This window comes from Cryptomeria japonica, chromosome 1, assembly GCF_030272615.1.
Source record: "Cryptomeria japonica chromosome 1, Sugi_1.0, whole genome shotgun sequence".
NCBI lineage: Eukaryota > Viridiplantae > Streptophyta > Pinopsida > Cupressales > Cupressaceae > Cryptomeria > Cryptomeria japonica.
The window spans coordinates 476,932,957-476,958,168 of record NC_081405.1 but is presented as its reverse complement, the minus strand read 5'-3'; positions in this window follow the sequence as shown (position 1 = coordinate 476,958,168).

Here is a 25,212-nt window from a genome sequence, read left to right as displayed (position 1 = left end):
CTCTGAAGAAGATGACAACTCACTAAATCATCCACATAACCAGCCATTGCATATTGAAGCCATGATCCACAAACATAGAGTCAAAAGTGTTTTGATAGATGGAGGCACGGGGTTGAATATATGTACTTACAGTCTGCTTACACAACTAGGATTTTCTGAAAATGTCATTGATCCCAATAAGAAAATAACAATAAAAGCCTATGATGAGGAAGAAAGGACTTCTAAAGGTCTGGTATCATTACCTATCAGAGTGGGACCAATAGAAAGAGATGTCCTTTTCCAAGTACTTGATATTCCTTTGTCATACAATATATTACTGGGTAGGTCATGGATTCATGAAATGAAGGCAATACCATCAACATACCATCAATGCTTAAATTTTCCTTCTAACGGAGCTGAAGTTAGTATTCCTGCTGATACAAATGTCATTTGTAATGCATTGACAAAAGGTTCATATACTTTTGTTCCTCATAATAGGGCAGCCTCTCCAAATGCAGATCCAGAAGCACTAATGAGAGACCTAGAAAAGAGATTGAAGATTACAAACACCGGCATGGATGGCTACAAGATAGAACTGGTATTTTCATTAGTTTCTCTCCCTTCATCACCAAAATAGTTGAGAAAGCCATCAGAGGCTATGAGAACACAAACTTCAACTCTGAATACCATATATGATGGTCTCTTTGTATAGTCTTCTACCTCCTTGGCGGATGAAATAGAGGAAGATGTTCTTAACTAGCTCTTTAAGGAGGATAGTCAAAATGAGGAGGTACAACATTGTGAGATTTCCTCAAACCAATATGGTCCTGGCTACAAAATGATTCAACACATGGGGTACTCAGGTACTGGTCCTCTGGGCAAACAAAAGGAAAGTATTACTAAACCAATTCAGCTACAAACCAAATCCACAAATGATAAGGTTGGACTGGGATACGATCCGAAAAAGACATCAGACCAAAAAAATGTTTCTAAGTCTAAGTGGTGGAAAAGAATATCGCCTTTAACATTAGATGAAGTAGACACTCAACAAACAAAAGCAAAGTGTAGAAAAGAGAAAGAGGAATCAATAGTCAAGAAACAAGAAATAGTTAGTGCTCAAGCTTCCATGGTGTCAGCTACAATAATACAGGAAGTTGAGGTCCCTGAGGATATAAGAGATGAAGTAGTAAGAACCAGAGAATTGTTTGCACCACTAAAAGTTCCAGTCACATATACTGGCAGGCAACAAGTAGACGATTCAGAGACTGATTCAAATGAGTATGAATGGGGTCCTGACCATCTCTCAGACACATCCACTATAGAAACTCCAGAAGAGTTTAGTGATGTCATAAATGATGCTCAAGAGTTGATGTGCATAAAACTAGAGAAAGAAATACAATAAATTAGAAAAAAGAGACAAGCAAATTATGAATAAGGATTGAAAGAAGGAAGAATACCAGAAAGCTTCTCATCTATGTACCCCTATCCTAAAACATAACAAATTAGGTATAGCACTACACAAGAAGAGTTGGAAGCTACAGAACAAGAACCAGTTATCAGTCCAAAAGAAGTTGAATGGAGTAGATGATAGCAAATCACAGAAACATCAAGATCATGTCAACAGGTGTGTCAGATACAAGTGACAAATGAACCACAACATGAAGGAACTTGTAGTATTAAAGATGTTGGTGTTGATACCATACATACACTTATTAAATCACTTGAAGAAGACTTAGAAACTTCACCTGATGAATCTGATGATAGTCCTATTCAGGAAAATATCTACTCAGCCTCAAATCCTGAATCAAGTGATACAAATAATGAAAATATGTCTACTGATCTTATCATTGTTAAACCATGATATGACATCCAGTCTGGTGTAGTGAACAAAGTTACAAGTATGTCTATCGGATTAGATCAAATAAATATTAACGTGAACTTTAATAATCATGATCTGACTCTTCCTGGTCTCAAGACACTTACGCAAGGTATTCTTCTGGAACTCAACTTTTTGATCCACCGTTGTGATAACAATACCATGAATGCTCTTGAACATATCCAAGATTTATCCTTATTACATCCTGAAATGATTGACTATACTTTACAAAACCAGCCCATGAATATACCTACTTTTTCTAATGACTATACATTAGACTATTATCTCAATGCGGTCGAACCTATAGACTCTTCCACTAGTAAACAGAGCAAAAATATGACTGAAGAAGATATCAAGTATCTTAGTTGCAAAAACAAGATAAAAAAAATAAAAGATCTGATGGCGAAAACCACATTGTGGCAGTATCAAAATCTAAAAAAGAGAAAATAAAGGATGTACCTAAAGGTGAAAACCTCTTTGAGGTGCCTGAAGGTGAGATACTTGATACACTGCCAAGTCATTTCCATGAAAGGTCCTCCATATTGATCAAAGCAACTCAGCAAGTGAACATTGGGAGTCAAGAGACACCACATATCATTCATGTAGCTCAATCACTATCAGCAGAAGAATTGAAGGAGTTCACTTAGCTATTCTTAGAAAAGAAAATAAACTTTTCATGGACGTACTCTAATATGCTAGGCTTCGATCCTGATCTCATTATGCACCATCTTTCAATTACACTAGAAGTAAAACCAGTTAAGCAAAAACTTTGTAAGATGCACCTACATGTAGTGCTATTAGTCAAGGCTAAACTAGAAAAACTGCTCAAAGCTAGATTCATTAGAGCTATAGATTATGCCAAATGGATTTCAAACATAGTACCTGTGTCAAAGATAGACAAGTCCATTAGAGTTTGCACGGACTTCAAAGATCTTAACAAAGCATGTCCGAAGGACAACTTTGCATTACTAAATATTGATATGATAGTCAACATGACTGCTGGATATGAGATGTACTCACTAATGGACGGGTTCTCCAGATACAATCAAATCAAAATAGCTCCTAGAGATCAAGAAAAGAGAGCTTTCACCTGTGCATGGGGAACCTTTTGTTGGAACATCATGCCATTTGGGCTAAAGAACATAGGAGCAACCTATCAAAGAGCAGTTACAACCATTTTTCATGACATGATCCATAAGAATATGGAATATTACATTGATGACACCTTAGTGAAGACTATGAAAATATTAACACATATTCAAGAGTTAGGTCCTATACTCGACAAAATGGAAAAGTTCAAACTCCAATTAAATCCAAAGAAGTGTGCATTCAGAGTGACATCTAGTAAACTACTTGGCTATATCATTTCAAAGAAGGGAACTGAGGCTGATCCTGAGAAGGTCCAAGCCATAATGGAAATGCCACCTCCGAAGAACATTAGTCAAATGAGAAGTCTAGAGGGACGTCTCCAATCCATCAGACAATTTATTTCTTAGCTAGTAGACAAAGCTCAACCTTTCAAAAAGGTATTGAGAAAAGGAGTAATATACAATTGGGATCAGCAATGTGAACACATCTTCACTAGATAAAAGAGTACCTATCAAATCCACTGATATTGATGCCACCGATTCAGGGTAAACCATTAATCTTATATATATCAGCAACCGATTCATCACTGGGGGCACTTCTGACACAACAGGATGACAACAAAAAGGAACGAGCTATTTATTACATTAGCAGGACATTGGTGTCTTATGAAATGAACTATACTATAATAGAAAAAGCATGTTTGGTGTTAGTCTTTGCATCACAAAAACTAGGACACTACATGCTAGCACATTCAATCAAGCTAGTGGCCAAAATTGATCCACTCAAATATCTTCTCAATAAAGCAACACTTACAGGAAGATTAGCAAAATGGGTCATGATCCTTATAGAGTTTGACATTGAATATGTGGAATGCAAATCCATAAAAGGATAGGTAATTACTGATCAACTTGCTGAAGCTCCACTTGAGGACACTCAACCACTACACATAGAGTTTCTAGATGAATCTATAATGCACCTTACTCAACAACCTTGGAAAATGTTCTTTGATGGGTCCTTTACCTAAAATGGTTAAGGTGCTGGCATATTATTCATTACTCCTCAAAATTTTTCAATCCCAAAGTCTTATAAGATTCTATTCCCTTGCACGAACAACATTATAGAATATGAAGCTTTGGTGAATGGGATAAAACTAGCTATTGAATGGAAGGTTGTAGAATTGTATATCTATGGAGATTCTCAGCTAGGTGGTTAATCAAATCTATGATACATATCAGAATCGAGATGAGAAATGGATGCCTTACAAGAGGATGGTTGATGATCTTAAGAATTATTTTTCTTTTGTATCATTCCAACAGATTCCTAGGTTTGCAAACAGAGCAACAGATGTTATGGCTACCTTGGCATCTATACCTAAGTTACAGGAGTCCAATTTTCACTTTGATTTCCTAGTGGAAGAGTTATATTACCCCGCTTATGATTCTCTTGAGACCCAAATAGTTTGTTCTATTATTGGACATGACTCAGCTTGATACAACCACATCTATTCTTATCTATGCAACCAAATTATTACTAGAAATCTTACCCGAAATGAGAAAAGAAACCTAACTCGAAATGCTTCACGATATGTTATCATAGCTAACGATTTATTTAGACAAGGTTTGGATGGTAAATTTCTTATATGTCTAGAAACTAAAGAATCTAAACGTGCATTATCGGAAGTCCATGAAGGTATTTGTGGATCTCATTCAAATGCCCTTACTTTAGCTCAGAAACTAGTACGGGCTAGCTACTAGTGACCAGACATGGAAAAAGATGCCATCCAATTTGTTAAGACTTGTGAGAAATGTCAGCTTCATGGAAATCTCTTACATGCCCCTACAAGGGACCTCATACCATTTATAACACACTGGCCTTTTTGGCAATGGGCCTTTGATCTCACTAGTTAGATATATCCTGCTTCATCCAACAGACATAAATTCATCATAACTGCCATTGAGTATTTCACCAAGTGGGTAGAAGCAGTTCTGCTCATTAAAGCAATCGATAAACAAGTCACCTTGTTCATCCTAAACTATATCATCTGTAGGTATGGGATACCTTCATCCATCGTGACTGATAATGGAGGATAGTTTAAGAATAAAGATCTAGATGAGCTTTGTGAGAAATTAAAAATAAAGAAACACTGGTCATCGGTATATTACCCTCAAGGTAATGGACAAGTTGAGGCATATAACAAAAACCTACTAACTATCTTGCATAGAACAATGAACAAATTCGGGAAGGATTGGCATCCGTAGCTCAATCCTGCACTATGGGCTTATAGAACAAGTATCAGAACACCTACTAGGGCTACACCTTTCTCTTTGGTGTATGGGTCCAAAGAAGTACTACCTATTGAAGTAGAACTATGGGCTTTATCTTGCATAGAACAGTGAACAAATCAAGGAAGGATTGGCATCTGTAGCTCAGTCCTGCACTATGGGCTTACAGAACAAGTATCAGAACACCTACTGGGGCTACACCTTTCTCTTTGGTGTATGGGTCCAAAGTAGTACTACCTATTGAAGTAGAAATACCATCTCTAAGAGTTTCTTTGCAAGGTCATGTTACTGATGAAGATCATAGAATATCTAGATTGCAAGAACTCAAATTGTTGGATGAGTGCCAACAAGTGGCGTTTGATCATCTTAGAGTGTATCACAAGAGAATGTCCAGAGGATATAACAAGAAAGTTCGACAAAGAGAATTTTAGGTTGGTGACCTAGTTCTGAGAGAAAATCCAAAAAATCAATAGTTTCACGACAATAAAGGGAAGTTTGAACCCAACTGGCTGGGTCCCTACATTGTTACTTGAGTATTCGGCTCTAGTGCCTATCAACTCTTAAACTTAGAAGGAGAACAACTCCATGAACTGATTAACACCACTCACTTGAAGAAATTCTTCGTGTAGCATTCTCTATGCCACCAACTTGTACAGCTAGAAAAAGTCATGAAAATTTTTTTAAAAAACCAGAAAAATCATAAAATACAAAAAAAAAAAAAAGAAAAAGAAAAAATTTAAAAAGAGAGAAAATGCCTCGGTGAAAACCTGGTAAATAGGCACCTTGGTAAAAAAAAAGTTGAATCTCTGCCAAGTAGGTGAAAACCTGGCAAACAGGCACCTCTTGTACTCAAGCACTCCATCTATCAACACATTGTTGGCATTTCCCGCTTTCATGCATCTTTGCTTTCACTTGTACATATTTTTCTGTCACTTTCATGACATCGTGGTTCGTTGGAACCCTCATGACTTGAAACTGATCAATGTCCTTGTCTTAGGTTACTTGATAGAGCATATTACATATCCTAAGCAGTGCCAACCAAGTCATCTTTCCATCAGTGAATCTTGGTCGTCCACTCTGAGTCAGTCACCTATCTCCTAACTACCAAAGATTTTTTATCACTGAGTAAACAAGCAAAACAACATAAAGGAAAACAATCACTAAATAGTTTGAGCTATGATTGAAAATTTTCTTTGTGTGTTGTCTTTTATATTGGTTTTCGATTATTATCCCTCTGAGTAACTGGAGGAAATCTATTGTGACTAAGAGGAGCAAGGATTGGGGGCATAATATTTTCTTTGTTTTCTGCTTGTAGGAATGATCCCAATGATCTGGAAACATATAAATTAGTTAGGTGTCTATGATAAGAGCCTTCACAACAAGGTAAAATTGCCTCACATACCTCAACTCCGCTTGTTTGTATGCTACATGAGGTCCATATCATTTCTTTGTCTATTTTGAGGGAATTTCTTTATGATGTAATTCGGGTCCCTGCAAAATCTATCCAAGGATATGAATGAAAAAAGGGTCATTGCAGACAAAATAATACATATTGCACATTGAAAATAAAGGAACTCTAACATGCCTGTTGTGTTCATTATGCCAGTGATGAATCTTAAGTATTTTAAATCCAGTGACTAGGTTTAGGATGTATTCTGCATATCATTTTGCATACACTTCTAAGGGAATTTTAGATCTTGTGCACACTAATCTTTGTGGTCTTATGAAAGTTCAGAGTTATTATGGTGATAAGTACTTCATATTATTTGTGGATGATTACTCAAGGATGATGTCAATAATTTTTTTAAAAGAAAAATCAGAAGCTTTTCAAATGTTTAAATGGTACAAGGCAAGAGTTGAAAATGAAACAGGAAGACAACTGAAATGTCTTAGATCTGATAGAGGAGGTGAGTTCACTTCTGATGAATTTAACTTATACTATAATAATCATGGTATAAAGAGGCAAGTATCTGCACCGAGAACACCTAAACAAAATTGGATAGCCGAGAGAAGAAATAGATCAATTGTGGATTGTTCAAGAACCTTGATGATAGAAAAGAAGGTACCTCAAACATTTTGGAGTGAAGTAATCAGAACTGTAGTTTACACCCTGAACCAAGTACAACTGAAGAAAGGAACCTTGAAGACACCATATGAAATCTGGTATGACAAGAAACCTAATGTAAGTTATTTTAAAATCTTTGGAAGTAGATGCTATGTTCACAAAGATGACAAAAATGGTAAGTTTGATCAGAAAAGTGAAGAAGGAACATTTCTTGGTTATTCTTCTAGAAGCAAAGCATTTAAATGTCTGATGAAATCCTCTAACAAAATAGTAGAAAGTGCAAATGTGAAAATTGATGAATTTGCAGAAAGAAATGATGAAGAAAACTCCAAAAAACCAGAAGATTATGAAGGTTTTGTATATGTTCAACCAAGAAGTCCTACTGAGAAAACTGTTGAAGGAAATGAAAAGAATATCTAGTTACCGAGTGATGAAGAAGATCATACAGAGCCTACCGAGCCTGTATTAGCCAAGTATGTCAGAAGGAATCATGCATCAAGTCAGATTATAGGAGATAAGGATGATCCAGTGATGACAAGAAACAAACTGAGATAGAACACATGTCTGATATCTGAATTTGAACCAAGGATGGTGAAAGAGGCATTTAATAGTGAAGATTGGATAAATGCTATGACAGAAGAGATTGATCAAATCAAGAAGAATGACACATGGACATTGGTCCCTAGACCGAAGGACAAAAATGTAATCGGTACAAAGTGGATTTTCAGAAACAAGCTGAATGAAAAAGGTGAGGTCATTCAAAATAAAGCAAGACTAGTTTGCAAAGGTTATGCTCAAGAAGAGGGAATTGATTATGGTGAGACTTTTGCACCTATGGCAAGACTTGAAGGAGTAAGAACATTGTTGGCGTACACTGCTTACAAGAATTTCAAAGTATATCAAATGGATGTCAAATTTGCATTTCTAAATGGTATATTAGAAGAAGAAGTTTTTATTGAACAACCTAAAGGATTTGTTGAAGGAGAGAATAAAGATTAGGTACGTAAATTGAACAAAGATTTATATGGTCTGAAACAAGTACCTAGAGAATGGTATGAAAGATTGCACTCTTATTTAATCAAGATTGGTTTTATAAGGACAAGTGAAAACAACAATATGTACATGAAGAATGATGAAAATTGAATACTAATCTCAGCCATATTTGTTGATGATATTATCTTTTATGGAAATGACTCTTTATGCAAGAACTTTGGAAATGAAAAAAAGAAAAGAATTTGAGATGTCATTAATTGGTGAGATAAAGTATTTTATAGGTCTACAGATACTGCAAATGAAAGATGAGATTTTCATTACTCAATCCAAGTACATAAAGGAAATCTTGAAGAAATTTGGAATGGAGGATTCAAAACCAGTAAGTACTCCTATCACTACCAACTGTAAACTATCAAAGAATGATGAATATACATATGTTGATGAGACACTTTACCGATCTATGATTGGAAAGTTGCAATTTGTTGTTCACAGCAGGCCAGACATAGCACATGCAGTGGGTATAGTTGCAAGATTTTCTGCAGATCCCAAGGAAACACACATGACTTTGATTTAAAAGTTTATACTGATGGTGATTGGGCAGGCAACATAAATGATAGGAAAAGCACAAGTGGTGGAGCTTTCTTTTTAGGAGAAAGACTAGTGAGTTGGCTCAGCAAGAAACAAGGATGCATTTCACAGTCTACAGCAGAAGATGAATATGTTGCTATAGCATTAAATTGTACCAATATAGCATGGATCAAACAACTGTTGGAAGGCATAAATAAGAAAGCAACAGAGAAAGTAACTATATTTTGTGATAATACTAGTGCCATTAACATTTCAAAGAATCCTGTTATGCACTCTAAGACAAAGCACATCTCTATCAAATATCATTATCTTAGAGAAGAATCTCAAGAGAAGAAAGTGGTACTGGAGTATGTTAGTTCAAAGGAACAAATAGCAGATATTTTCACCAAGCCACTACCAAGGGACACTTTTGAGTATCTCAGAAGTAAGTTAGGGGTCCTACCCCTATCTTCTACTCACTGACCGAGTTCGGTGAAAGCATCAATTCGATGACTCTAAAGAATATCTTTTAGGAGTTGATGCTGATTTACACACTTTAGGATGTTTTCTAAAGGTGTGCAGGAAACAAAAATAGGGAACACGAATTGAAGATAAAATGCTCTAACCGAGACTAAGTTGATACTGAACAGCAAAGGAATTACTTCACATAGGAAGAAATTATGTATTAGTTTTCTTTTGGCATTGTTGTCAAAGGGGGAGAAGACTAATGTATGGGGGAGAAGACTAATGACAGGGGGAGAGCATTTTAGCAATCTGAGCAATCACAATCACATCAATCTGAATTCTAATCTTTTAGGTCAAATCAATTGGTTTTGCCATCAGTGCCAAAAGGGGATATTGTTGGCATTATAATAGAAAATAAGAGATTGTTGGCATTATAACAAACAATAAGAGATTGTTGGCATTTCAAATAGGATATTGAGAAGGTTGTTGATAATTATGGATATAATTGATTAAGGATGTTTACTGTCTTCACAATATTATTTTGTCATTGATGTCAAGAAATTTATTTTCTGATTTAGTAGGATGTTGCCATATCTTAAGAATTATTTTTTGAAGAGAATTAAGATGTAGGTAAAAGAAACAGAAAGAATGTGATGAATATGGGGAGGAATAAGTTATTCAATGAGCAACTATTACCGAGTTAGACAATGATGAGATCATGTTGTTTAGATTGTTTTGATATCCTACATATACTATTGTTTGTAAGGTTAATACTATACTATGTTACCGAGCAAGGAACCTAGTTGGTAAACCCTAAGGAACCTAGTTGGTAAACCCTAAGGTTATCACTATCGGTTAATGAAGGCAGAATGTCTATCAAGTGAAGTTTAATATTTATTGAGTTGCAACCGAGTAATAACAGAATGCATTCAATGTATACATGCATTATTTAATGATGGAAGATGATGAGCTGGATATGATTAAATGATTGATACAACGTGTATGAAGTTTTTTAAGGATCTATGGCAATGGAAGATTGGTAGGAAGATCCATAGCTCAGATTAAACCACAGTACCCTAGCACAAGTTCCATGAAATGTATGCAAGTTCCAAGGCGAGGTAAAACATTTTCTGATCGAAGGATACATTGAACCTGGTCAAGATTGAAGATCTGATGGTTATGATTGATCATGGGAAATGTGATCAAAGAGATTAAGCGGTTAGAAAATTGTTTATAAGTAAGGAACTATTGATAAACAATGAATGTGGGCAAGTGTAAGCATAGGGATGCTACATAGTGATTACCGAGCACAGAAGCTTGAAGACCTATTTGAATAACAAAGTAAGGAGCCCAGCAAAGGGACAAGATAAGTCCTATGACTAGATTGTATTGAGCAAATAAGAATCTGCTTTAGCATTTTAGATGCAAAGTTGCAGACATACTCATTACTATTGTTTATTTGTAAGTGACAAAAAATCTCTTAACCAAGTGGACTTAACAGTCTTGTTTGTAAATCTTCTAGCAAGGTGACATTCTAATTGAGTGTTTGAAACCCTTTAACAAGGTCACTTCAAACAAGGTGAAGATCCTAACAGATCTGAGGGAAATCCCTTAACCGGGTCACATCTAGCAATGTGTTAGTAATATTTAACAGGATTTTCTTTTAACCGAGCATACTCTAGAAGAGTATATTTCTTAGTGGGTCCAAAATCCCACAGTGGTTTTTCCCTATTTGGGTTTCCATGTTAAATCTAGTGTTATGAGTGTTGTTATGATTATGTGTTCTTAAGGTTGCATGTTTTACAGTTTTGATTACATATATCTATTTAAGCTACCGAGGTTGAATCTGTTGAATATATTGAAGATTAAGTTTGTATGATTCACCCCCCCTCTCATCTTATTAACTATTGGCTTTAGAGTTATCAATACCTTTAGTTTACCTCTTGAAGGGGCAACACCCCTAATTCACCTCCTAAACAGGTAAATGTAGCCTTCAGTAGAGGCTTGGTGAAAATATCTGCTAATCACTCCTTACTGGAAACATGTTCCAATACAACCTCTTTGTTCTAAACTTTCTCCCTCAAGAAATGATACTTGAGCTCAAAGTGCTTGGTTCTACAATGCAATACCGAATTCTTGGAAATATTAATTGCACTTGTGTTGTCACAAAATATACTCACTAGTTCAGATACAGGGACTTTGAAACCACTTAATACATACTTCATCCAAATTGTCTGAGTGCAGTTCGTAAATGCTGCTACATATTCTGCTTTTGTTGTGGACTGAGAGATACAACTCTCCTTCTTACTCATCCATGAGGCTAGTCTACCACCGAGAAAGAATGCACCATCAGTTGTGCTCTTTCGGTCGTCCACATTACCATCCCAATTGGCATCAATAAACACTTTGAGATTGAAATCATTACTGTATGGATACCACAATCCATAATCTATAGTGCCCTTCATATATCTAAGTTTCCGCTTGACTACTACCAAGTGGGATTCTTTTGGAATTTTCTAGGAACGTGCAACAATGCCCACTCCATGTGCAATGTCTGGTCTACTATGTGCTACATAGTGCAACTTACTAATGATTGACTAGTATTCCTTCTCATTCACCAACACTAAGTCACCTTCTTTTGACAATTTACAACCGGTCATCATAGGTGTACCAACTGGTTTGCTGTCTTCCATGCCAAAGGTCTTCAACACCTCTTTGACATACTTGGACTGAGTGATAAAGATACCATATTTCATTTGTTCAATCTGTAGTCCAATGAAGAACTTAATCTCTTTGATTAGTGGCATCTCAAATTCCTTCTTCATCTCATCTGCAAACACATGGCTCATCTTGTCATTTCCACCAATAATTATGTCATCAACAAACACTTCACAGAACAAAATCTAATCTCCTTCTGACTTCAGATAGATATTGTTGTCTTCACTTGTTCTTTTAAATCCAATATTCACAAGATGGGAGTGTAAACATTCATACCATGCTCTAGGTGCTTTCTTTAATCCATACAAGGCTTTATGTAGCCTACACACCATTTTACTATCTTCTGATAGGGAAAACCCATCTGGTTGCTCTATATACACTTCCTCTTCAATTATTCCATTCAAGAATGTAGATTTCACATCCATCTAATACACTTTGAATCCCTTGAAGGTTGCATATGCAAGTAGCATTCGAACTCCTTCCAATCTAGCTATGGGAGCAAAGGTTTCTCCATAGTCTTCTCCTTCTTCTTGAGCATATCCCTTACATACCAATCTTGCTTTGTTTCTTACCACTGTGCCATCTTCATTCAGCTTGTTTCTAAAAAACCATTTGGTGCCAATAAAATTTTTATGTTAAGGTCTGGGTACCAAAGACCATGTACCATTATTTTCTATCTTGTAAAGTTCCGCTTCCATAGCCTTAATCCAGTCTTCATCTTTGTGTGCCTCTTTAAATGTTTTGGGCTCAAATTCAAAAATCATGCAAGAATTCTCTCTTACCTTTCTTCTTGTAAGTATTCCTGCATCCCTATCCCCTATGATCTTCTTTGGATCATGATGCATCTTTACATACCTAGGAATGATCTTGGTTGATTCCTCTTGCTTTTCCTCTTCATCCTCATCTTCATCTTCATCTATATCAACATCTACTGGTGTAGGAGCACTATTACTTGTACTTGGTTGTTTTGCAACCGGTTCCCAAAAGGTTACAACTGGTTCATCTACCGCTCTCTCACTATCAATTTCCTTAGGTTTCTCATAGGTTTCATCAACTCTAACATTCACACTTTCAACAATTCTCTGAGTCCTATTGTTAAAACACTTGAGAGCTTTCCTCTTGGTGGAATACCCTAGGAATATTCCCTCATCACATTTTGCATCAAACTTGCTATGGTATTCACTTCTCTTGATATAACACTTGCTACCAAACACTCTAAATTAGCTTACTACTGGAGTCTTACCAGTCCAATACTCATAAGGAGTTTTATCCTTACCTTTCTTGATGAGTACCCAGTTCATAGTGTAGACTGCAGTGCTCGCTGCTTCTCTCCAAAAAGTGAGAGCAACCTTCCCTTGAATCAACATTGTTATGGCTACTTCAACTATAGTCTGCTTGTTCCTTTCTACTAGGCCATTCTATTGTGGAATCTGAAGGGCATACAGTTTCCTCTTGATGTCATTCTCTTCACAGTACTTATTGAATTCTCCAGAAGTGAACTCTCCTCCTTGGTCAGTTCTAAGGCATTTAATCCTCTTACCACTTTCCTTTTCAACTAGTGCTCTGAAGGCTTTAAACTTTCCAAAAGCTTCAGACTTGTCTTTCAAGAATGTGACCCACATCATTCTTGAGCAATCATTAGTAAGAATCATAAAGTACATGTTTTCTCGAACACTCCTAGTTTTCATAGGACCACACAAATCAATATGCACAAGATCAAGTAATTTATCTATTGTGAAAGATTTACCTTTGAAGGGTGAGGAAGACATTTTCCCTAATTGACATTCTCTGCACAAAGGATTCTCCGGTTTGTTCAACATAGGCAATCCTCTAACTACCTTGATCTTACTGGCCTTCACAATATTATCAAAATTTACATGGCAAAGTCTTCTATGCCATATCCAATTGTCATAAAATTAGCCATTAGACATTGACTGATATTTGTATTCAACTGAAATAAGTTACCTTTGGTCTGCATATCAGTGGCCATCAGTTCACCACTCTTTCCTTTTATTTTTCACACTCCATCTTTGAATTCTAGAGTGAGTCCTTTATCATTCAGCTGGGCAACATTTAGAGGGTTCTGCCTAAGACCTTCTACCCAATACACATTATCAGCACTTCTGTTTCCATTTAGAGAGATGGACCCTTTGCCTTTTACCATACATGGTGCATCATTACCAAATCAGACTACACCTCCATCATACTCTTCCAGAGATAGAAACTTTCTCCAATCACCAGTCATGTGGTGAGAACAACCACTGTCAATAATCCACTCATTAGAATTATCAAAGCGGGAGACAAGAGCCTTCTTGTCTGACACATCTTCCTTAATGGCTACAAACACTATGTCTTTGCTTTCTTCATCTTCTGAATCATCATTAGTGACACCTTCATCAATTGCAACAAAATAGTTTCTCTTATTTCCTCCTTTGAAATTTTTGAACTTCTCCGGTTTGTCCTTATTATCACTATTGGGACAGTTTACAACAATGTTCCCTATCCTATTACAAGAAAAACATTTCAAAGGGAGCTTGCCTCTGTATTTTCCAGTTCCCTTAGGAAGTCTCTGGGCAAGAAGAGCTTCAAACTCCATCGGGATCTCCTCATCATCCATATCCCTACTTTGTCTAGGTTCACGACTTGTACTAGCTTCTTTTCCCTTTCTAGATAGTGCAGCAGATGCTCTAAAGGCTAAATCAGTCTTCTGAACATTGTCATCATAACTATTTATCTCATATGTGGTCAACTTAGCAATGATAGAATCAAGGGATACCTTTGTCTTGTCAATAGATATCAACTCCTGAATAGCGGCAACCCTTATTGCATAGACCAGTAATAAGGTTCTCAAAACTTTGCTAACAATGGTGGAACCATCCATTGTACCTCCTACACTCTTGATGTCTCCAACAACAGTTTTAATTCTTATCCCATACTATTGAATAGTCTCTCCTTCAACCATCTGCATGTCTTCAAACTTTCCCCTAAGGCTCTCTTCCTTAGCTTGCTTCACATGCTCATCACCGCCATAGATTGACTCTAGAGTATCCCATACATCTTTGGAATTGTCTTTGTCTTGAACATCTATAAACTCAATATCAGATAGACTGTTGGTAAGAGCTTCCATGACTTGCCCATTCTCCTGAATTACTCTTCTTTGATCATCGGTGAGAGTACCAGTAGGGACAACATAAGTATTCTCAACATAGTTCTAGTGTTGAGCACCCATGCTTTTAATGTATATCTTCATTCTATCCTTCCATATCTTAAATTTATCTTGGTTGAACTTAGGACCTTCCCTCTTCATCATTAGAATAGGATCTTTTCCTCAAGCGGTTAAGCTTATAGCATAGAGAACCTGGAAGACGCTCTGATACCAGTTGATGAATAATGATAAATAGTAAGTACCCAACATATACTAAGAGGGTGGGGTGAATCAGTATGGACAAAAACTTCTTCAATAACTTAGACTACAATGACTACACTAACTGGTAAGCATCACCGATCTAAATCAAGGCAATACCAGTAAAACACAATGACTGTAAAAGTCATAAACTGGTAACACTTAGATCTTCACAAAACCTAATATCTCATTTCCACTTCACCCATATGCTTAAACAAGTAATACATTAGAAGTATAATTTCCACTAGATCAACTTGCATTACCACTTAACAGAAAACACTAAAACATCACATGAAAAAGCATCACACATGACACTTATTTTTCACGTGGAAACTCAACTGGGAAAAACCACGGTGGGGATGAATACCCACAATTTGTTCTTGAACTCTTCTGAATTTCACTCTGTTAGGAGCCTAGTCTGGTTAAAGACTTTATAATAGGTTCTCCTAAGAATTGATCCTTCTAGGGATCACCTGGTTAAAGGTTAAAACCTTGTTAAAGGTTACCTTGTAAGAGGATTTGAAGAACTCAATGATTTTGAGTCACTCTGTGAAAGGATTTATAAAAATCATGTTAAAGCTACCCGATAAAGGGATTTTCCAACTACTGAAATGGTTAGAAATCAACAGGTAATACACTGATCTGATAACAACACTTAATGCCAAGGCAGATCCACTTCAGTTCCTTTACATCTGCAATTACACTCTATAGGTATCTACTCACTTCTTTGGTCTGGCAATAATCACCTCACATACAATCATTTGCCAATAACTTCAAATAAAAATCATCATCGACCTTATAGACAACAATTCGGTCAGTAGCCAAAACCTAAAACCCTAAGCATCTAGGTTAATACTATAGTCGGTCCAATCTTGGCCATTTAAACACATTACAAAGGGTAAAACAATCTTGAATAAATCTCAAGATGTTCTCCATTGTCCATTCTTTACCACTTCTAGAAGCTGATAACCCATCACGCGCTCTCCATCGTTTACTAAGATTTTTCTCATTCCCGAGGTGGATAGAATCAATCTTCTCCATGCAAGATCTTCAAGAAGATCCTTCACACGGACAAGGCTGACATGGCAACGCAATCTAATCATCATTTCAATGCTAAATCATCATAGGATGTTGTTGGTCGAATCTGACAGACATGGAATGCATCAACCAAAAACCCTAGAAGCTAAGACTACCAACCGGTAGTCATATCAAATGAATCCCCGATACAAGCTTTGCATATACCAGTTCACACTTCAACATACCAGTTCACTTTTTGCATATACCGGTTCAACACTTTGCATATATCGGTTCACTTGCCAGTTTGCTTACTTCGGTATATTGACATCAATGACAACATACAATATCATCATGTCATCAAACTCTTCTCATATGCCAACACTTTCATCTTTCAATCCTTTAGATTCCTCAAGCTCTTCATTGGCTTCCTCATATTCATCCTCCGACTTGGGGTTTCTTTGCAAACGAGCCAAAATGTTTCATATTTCATTTCTCACTTCATTCTTGAAGTCTTCCATCATCTGCTCTACCCTTTGGGGGTTTGTCCTTCTAGGCAGCATCTCCTCTTCCACTCTGGTGAACTGCCTCAACTTAGGGATTTGACTACCGATTTCTGATGAATACTAAGAGGGGAGGGTGAATTAGTATACCAAAAATTATTGTAAACAAACTCTTAAACAGTTAAGCAGATAACCGGTGCAACAGATTCACTAATAAACTGGTTAAGATAAATGCAAAACAAATAGCAAACAAAGCATTCACCCACAAGAGCACAATCACCATAACACAAGATATTTGATGTGGAAACCCAAATTAGAAAAACCACGGTGAGAAGAAACTCACAAGTAACTATCTACATAGTAGAAACTAGACCGGTTAAGGTTAGACCAGTTAAGGTCATACAATGTTCTTCACCAGAACAGATCCTGTTAGGAATCTAGATCTCTATTCGGAGATAATTCATGTTAAAGACTACCCTGTTAGAGGATTTCAGATCCATAGTTGTGAACCTCCTTATTATAGGATTTACAAAGGCTTTGCTAGGCCTACCTGGTTAAGGGTTTCATACTTGTCAAAGATATTAGTAATCAACAAGTGAATGATCTAGATAATAGCATAGTATGCTTAATTAGATCCTTGTCAGCTCATTGTTAATGCATTTCAGCATTACTTTAGTCTTCAATATCTCCACACTCTATCTCTTCACACAGACCTAATCTTCTCTTCAATGATCACATAATGTCTCATACTCTATCTCTTACACATATCATGCTTCTCACATGCAAACCCTAGACATGATGTCCTTATAAAGGAAACTAATTTCATGTCGGTCCAGTAGAATTAGACTACAAGTTTCTAAGTTCAATGCATCTAGACACATTTGGTAACATGACACAAACACTCTACTAAAGTATCGGTGGATGAAAACTCATCACACATTACTGTAATACCAGTTTGTAAGTCATCACAGAGTAATACCGGTTGGTACAATATATTGATTATCAGTTGTCAAAAATGAAGACTGGTAGATCATAGTGTTCCAATCAAAAGTTAACTACCGCTTGTTCCATCTTACCGCTTGTGATCCTCGAACCACTTGGGGTCTCCATATCACTTGAGCTCTTCAGTCAATCCGTTACCGATAAACATCTTCAGCAAAATACTGATAGTCTAAAGACTATACATTCAATAATACACAATACCAGTTGGAACAATTACTGGTTGAGCATAACTCATACATCAAGAAAGTGTGTGTCCATCAATAACAATCAAAACATTATCAAAATGCCAACAATATCCCCCTTTGGCATTGATGGCAACATTTAGGAATATTTTGACATCTAAGTGTTTTTACAACAAAAATGCCATAATCAAAATTACTCCCCCTAAGCATATACACTATGCCTCTTTTTTTTTGCAGAAATCACAATGTACACTACTCCCCAAAATGGTAACATGAAAGTACATGAAATGGTAACATTCACCAAAATTTTAATGTGCATTAGTCCCCCTTTGCCAAAAATGACAAAGTAAAGCAAATTAACCCCTATTTCCTTATACAATAAAAATAGAATAAATGTTCATGACAATAATGAATGAAATTTCTCAAAAATGGATGTAAAGTCCTGCATAAAAGTTTTCATGGCCAACGTCAATGACTCAAGTAATGAGGTAGAAACCTCACTTTTAGTCTTCATCTGGAATGCTAGTTCTTCCATTGCATCAATGGTACTCATCTCTTGAGTTATCATGATAGCTTCCAAGTTGAGAAAACATTTCTGAAGACTCTACAGTCTTGGCAATAAGAGCAGTTGAAGCTCCTGCAAATCTCTAGTTCAATTGCTGATCTCTGAGTCCATCTTGGATGTCTGGTGCTGAAAATGATGAACCATTTTCCCATATGTAGTGAAGAGATAATAGGGTACCTTGAAGGTGTTGATATATGCCTGGAACTCTGATTGGAGTTTATCTTTCTATTTAAGCACAACGTCACAAAATAGATGGGGTTGGTAGATTTTACTCAAAAGAAATTTGCCCTCATCCATAGTAACACCGATATCCTTCTGTTGTTTCAGTAGTTGTGTCTGAAGCTCATTCATTTTCCTGACTAAGGCAACATTAAGTGCCTTTTCATGGTTCTTCTTTGCAGTGGCTTCAACAACATCTTCCAAGCATTGTACCTGGTCCTCCACTTTGATACAAAGAAGTTTAAGCTTGGATAGAGAGGAATCGGTACTGGGGAGGTTGGTACTGAGAATTAAACTAGTAAGGGTGTCAACCACAATTTGCATGACATCTTGTTCTTTCTTCCTCTACAATGCTTTTAGTCTCTCCTGTGCAAGTTTGATGCTTCGAAGCAACTCAGACTCATCTGCTAATTTAAGATCAATAGGACTGGTGGTATCAACCTATTTAGTTTGATTACCGGTGGCCTTAGGAGTTCGCCCTCCTTCTTTTGTCTTGATCTCTGCTTGTTTGTTCTTTTCTACTTCCTTCTCCTCTTCTACTATTTTCTTTTCCTCTTCTTTCTTTTTTTACTCCTCTTCTTGTTTTTCTTCTCCATTTCTTCGTTCTTCTTTTCCTCTTCTTGCTTTTTCTTCTCTTCCTCCTTCTTCTGTTCTTCTTCCTTCCTCTTGTCTTCTTCTTTCTTCTTCTCTTCTTCTTTCCTCTTCTCCTCTTCTTTCCTCTTCTCCTCTTCTTTCCTTTTCTCCTCTTCTTTCCTCATCTCTACCTCTTTCTTTTTCTCTTCCTCCTTTCTTTTGTTTTCTTCCTGCCTTGCTTTTTCTTTGTCCTACTTCTCTTTCTCAGCTTGTTCCTTATCAGGAGTGACATCCTCATTATCTAAGGCATAAACATCAATAGTGTCAATTTTCTCTATCACTCTTTCTCCTTCATTGTCAAATGCCTCACCTGGTTTGCCTGAGGATAGGTCAGGTTCTTGTTCAACCTTCTTAATGGCTTCAGATACTTGGTGTATTCTGACTGCAGCTTCAACATGTAGATGTGTGTCCTTTTCCTTCTAGTAGCCTGAGTATTCTCCTTCTCATGAAGAAGATGCCTTTGTTCTTATCCATTATTTCAAATAATTCAAAATTTGAAGTATCCGGAAAGTATTGTGCAAAAATTTTCTCCCTAATCTCCTATTCTCTTTCAATGGCAATGCGCCATTTATTATCTAAAGAATTATACAAAGAATCTAGAGTAATAGATTTAATCTCTAATGGTGACCTATCATTAACACATAAATATTTAATGACCTCCTGTTCTACCTCCTCTTTCTCACTATCATTAAAATCATTAAAATATTCCTTTAAATCATCAAGTACTTTCCTCTTAATATTCTTAATTGTTCTCTGACAATGTGTCATTGACTTATAAGAAAAAATATCAATATTAACCGATGTTGAAGTTGCAGGTATATTACCGATAGACTTTGTCTTTTTGCTTGATTTCCTTGTCTTCTTTGTTTGAATCTCTGATTCAGTGTCTTCTGACTCTAGTGAGTGATTCTTGGATTTCTGCTTCCTCTCAAAGACTTTTGCTGGAATGATCTCAGGTTTCTTCTTAGCTGGTGACTGCTTGGTCACTTTTGGACCGATAGAGGTAACCAGTGCAGATACCGATGGCACTGATTTGCCCTTTCCATGTAGGTACCGGTTCTCTTTTTCTTTGCATCCAATGGTGAGGAAAGTAGGGTAGAGGCATACCCGATCAACATGTCATACATCACTTCATACCCCATAGGGCCAACTACTTCCTTTCTTGGTTCCACTACTTCCATTATGCAGTCATCTATCCTTATTGTGAAGCAGATGTCATCTTCATACTTCTTCACAATATCATCAGATATCCTCATTCTCTAGCTCATCTTCCGCTTGAATTCATCAAAATACTTGTTAAGAACCTCAGGATATCCATTTCCTACTACTTGTAGAATTTTCTTAATTTGTTTGGAAACCGGTAGGTCAGTAGACCATTGAACATCACCTACTCTAGGGAAATAATCTTGAAAGTAGAATAATAGACCGACCAGAAGTTGTCCAAACTTGAATCTCAAATAATTGTCCTATTTGATGGACTTCAGATTCAACAACAATTGCTTCTGTAGATAGGTACATAGGTCAAATGTAGTGTCTTCCTTGATCATCCTGTAAGCAGCATTCATTGCAGCAATAGGGACATAATTCATTCTGCTAGCATAGAATATCCGGTAACCAATCACTATGCAAGCATATTTTACCAGATCATCAAAGATTGTGTTGACGGTCATCACCTGTTGGTCACTCACAGAACTGGTGAGCTTTATCATTTCACTTTTGATGACCTTTCGTAGAGCTAGCACCTCTCCAATATTGTAGAAATCGGTGACGGAATGAATTGCTTCCGGTGTGATGTCATGCATCTACTTGAGATACATCTTATCACTGTGCACTCTGCTAAGAATGATGCGAATATGATCTTTTGTGAACTCTTCCAAAAAATATACCACAGTGTACAGTTTCATCTTCTCAAGGAAACTATACTCAGGTTTGATCTTCTTGTCATCCCCACAGAACAGACTTAGATAAGAATGAATCACTAGGGATCCTAGGTCTTCCAATTTATAGTCAATATACCCTAAAATATCTCCCTCAACAATAACTTTGGTGGGTATTTGGGATAAGGCATTGTATTTCATTTTCTTTTGAAGAAATTCGGCTGAATCTATAGGTACACTAGAACTAGAATGTGATGCAGAAGCCATGATAAGAAAGAAATTTGAGAAATACCTTTACAATCCAAAATTTAGGGTTTGCCAATGTCACCCATAATACACCACTTTGGTTGCTAGATCACCGCTTAGTGTTCTTCACTGATATATTGAAAAAGATCGCTGGACTCCTCTGCAAGATTTTTGAATTCACTTTGAATCGCTAGATGAATCGCTCTTTGTCCCTTTGCTCTAGAAAATTCTTCTCTCAAAAACTAATAAGTGATAATGACAATGAAAATCCCTTTTAAATAACCCTTACCGACTACAATAAATGCATCACCGCTAGGGTTTAAACCCTATTTTTCTTTTTACCACTTCAGGTCTTCTGTCGATTGACAAGTAACAAATACTGGTTAAGGTCTTTATCGATATAAACTGGGGGTTCAAAATATTTCACCGATATGTTCCCCCTAAGCTTTTCTAAAGCTCAATTTACCAATTCAGAGACTTCCACACTAGGTGTAGAAATAGGTTCATCCTGTGATCCTTCTTCAAATTTCTTTTTCCAAGTTTTATTCATTTCCTCTTGAATGGTTTTAGCATCAATCTTCCCTTCTGGAGTGATCGATATATCATTTGATAGGTTCTTTCTCAGTCTGCAAGTTCTAGCAGTATGTCCTAGTTTGTTGCAATGATAGCATACCATTTGAGGTGTTCTCCATGGTCCGTTATTCATACTTCCATTCTTTCTTCTGCATGTTGTAGTAGTGTGACCGCTACCATGATAGATCAAATAGGTTTCTCTCCAACTAGTTACCTCTTGATAACCAACTGACCGATGGTCATAGGTATTGTACCAGTTGGGATTTTGGTTCATAGAAAGTTTTAGAATAACTCCTTGAGTCCTTGGAGGATATCTCCCAGTGTTGTGCAAAACAGACTTCCATTCAAATGCTCTATGCCCAAACTTGTTGCATGTATAACAGTTTCCATTGAATCTATTGGATCTAGGCTTATTGTTTAGAAAATAAGGAAAATTGTAGTAGGCCTTGCTTCTACACACATTGGCAGTATGTCCTTCTTTGAGACAATTAAAGAAAACATGTTTAGATTTTTTCTTACCTTTATCCTTGGATGTCAATTGCTTCTTTGATGCTTTAGCTTTTGTTCCAGAGGTCTCGCCTTCCTCATACCCAAAGAAACTAAGTCCAATGGTATTCTTTATTGGCTTTGTTGATTCCAACTTTTGCTCTAGCTTAACAATACTCTTATTGAATTGGCAAGTATTTCCTTTGACTCAGCAAGCTCCTTGGAAATAGCAGCATTGGATTCCATCAAGGTTGCATTCTTAGAAATAGCCATGTTTAGTTCACCTTGCATTTCTTCTTTTTCCACTTTACTCTATTGGAGATGAGCGGTAAGGGAACTGATTTCTTGCTTCAACTTGGAGATCTCATGATCTTTGTCTTTTACTAGATCTTCAGCTTTCCTTCTGTTTTCAAGCTCTTGACACATTCAGATAGTCAGTCCTTCCAACTCCCTTCTCAAGTCGACATTATATTCATTAAGTTTTTCAACTTCTTCAACTAGGGAATCCATGTCTTCTTCATCAGAAGAGCTATTTTCAGTGAGTTCCATCAATTTCTCAGCATGCTCTCTTCTCTTAGCCAAAGAGGCTTTATACTTGACTTTGAGTTCATCATAGGCTCTCTCAGTCTAAGTGAGATAATGAGTAAGTTCCCTCACAATGTATTCCCCCATATCTCCTTCCAAGTGGTTAAACTTATAGAAAGGTTGGCTCTGATACCAATTGATGATTACTAAGAGGGGGGGGGTGAATTAGTATACCAAAAATTACTGTAAACAAACTCTTAAACAATTTAGCAGATAACCGATGCAACAAATTCACTAATAAACCGGTTAAGATAAATGCAAACCAAATAGAAAACAAAGCATTCACCCACAAGAGCACAATCACCATAACACAAGATATTTGATGTGGAAACCCAAATGGGAAAAAACATAGTGAGGAGAAACTCACAAGTAAATCTGCAGAATAGAAACCAGACCGGTTAAGGTTAGACTGGTTAAGGTCATGCAATGTTCTTCACTAGAACAGATCCTATTAGGAATCTAGATCTCTGTTAGGAGATAAGTTCTGTTAAAGACTACCTTGTTAGAGGATTTTAGATCCATGGTTGTGAACCACCTTGTTAGAGGATTTACAAAGGCTTTGCTAGGCCTACCTAGTTAAGGGTTTCAACCTTGTCAAAGATATTAGTAATCAACAAGTGAATGATCTAGACAATATCGCATTATGCTTAATTAGATCCTTTAAAGATCATTGTTAATGCATTTCAGCATTACTTCAGTCTTCAATATCTCCACACTCTATCTCTTCACAACCTAATCTTCTCTTCAATGATTGCAAAATGTCTCATACTCTATCTCTTACACATATCATGCATCTCACATGCAAACCCTAGACATGATGTCCTTATAAAGGAAACTAATTTCATGTCGGTCCAATAGAATTAGACTACAAGTTCTTAGGTTCAGTGCATCTAGACACATTTGCTAACATGATACAAACACACCGCCAAAGTGTTGGTGGATGATAACTCATCATAGAGTAATACCGGTTGGTACAATATACCAATTACCGGTTGTCAAAAATGAAGACTGGTATATCATAGTGTTTTGATCAAAATTTAACTATCACTTGGGTCCTTCGTACCACTTGTGATCCTCTAACTGCTTGGGGTCTCCATATAGCTTGAGCTCTTCAGTCAATCTATGGCAGTAAACATCTTCCACAAAATACCGAGTCTAAAGACTATACATTCAATAATACACAATAATAGTTGGAACAATTACCAATTGAGCATAACTCATACATCAAGAAAGTGTGTGTCCATCAATGACAATCAAAACATCATCAAAATGCCAATAGTTTCAATTGCCTCCCCTCGATGATCTATTAAACACACAAGCACCCTACCTCCAATTGGCGATCTATCCACCCAAAGTAATGCCTCAATGTTCTCAAACAATTCTTCCACTAGCAAGTCCATAACTAGCTTTGATACCACTTGATGTAGCCATAACCGATAAAACCCTCAAAGAGAATCAACCGACTTATGTAGCAAGAGAAACACAATGAAAGAAACAAAATAACATAACAAGATTACATAAATAGATCATATTATTGCTTGAGAACTTCCAAAAACCATCCGATTATCATCATATAATTATCAAAGAACATCCAATAGTTAATCAGTTACATGTAGGCTATTAGCCAAATACAATCCAATTTGGGACTCTAAGAATCAACCGGATCACAAAAATGCAAATCTCAATCCTTATTCTCAATTCTACTTCCTCTGCCCCTACAAATGATTACATAATAACATATTTATACCCACTGGAACATATCTTAGTCAGCCTCATAAGATTACATTTACCAATGCAGGAAAATGAAACGTGTAATTAGGTCAGCCCTAAGAATTAAAGGAATCTTTTCAGAAAATAAAAACTAAGAGGTGTGGTTGAGCACAAAGGTCA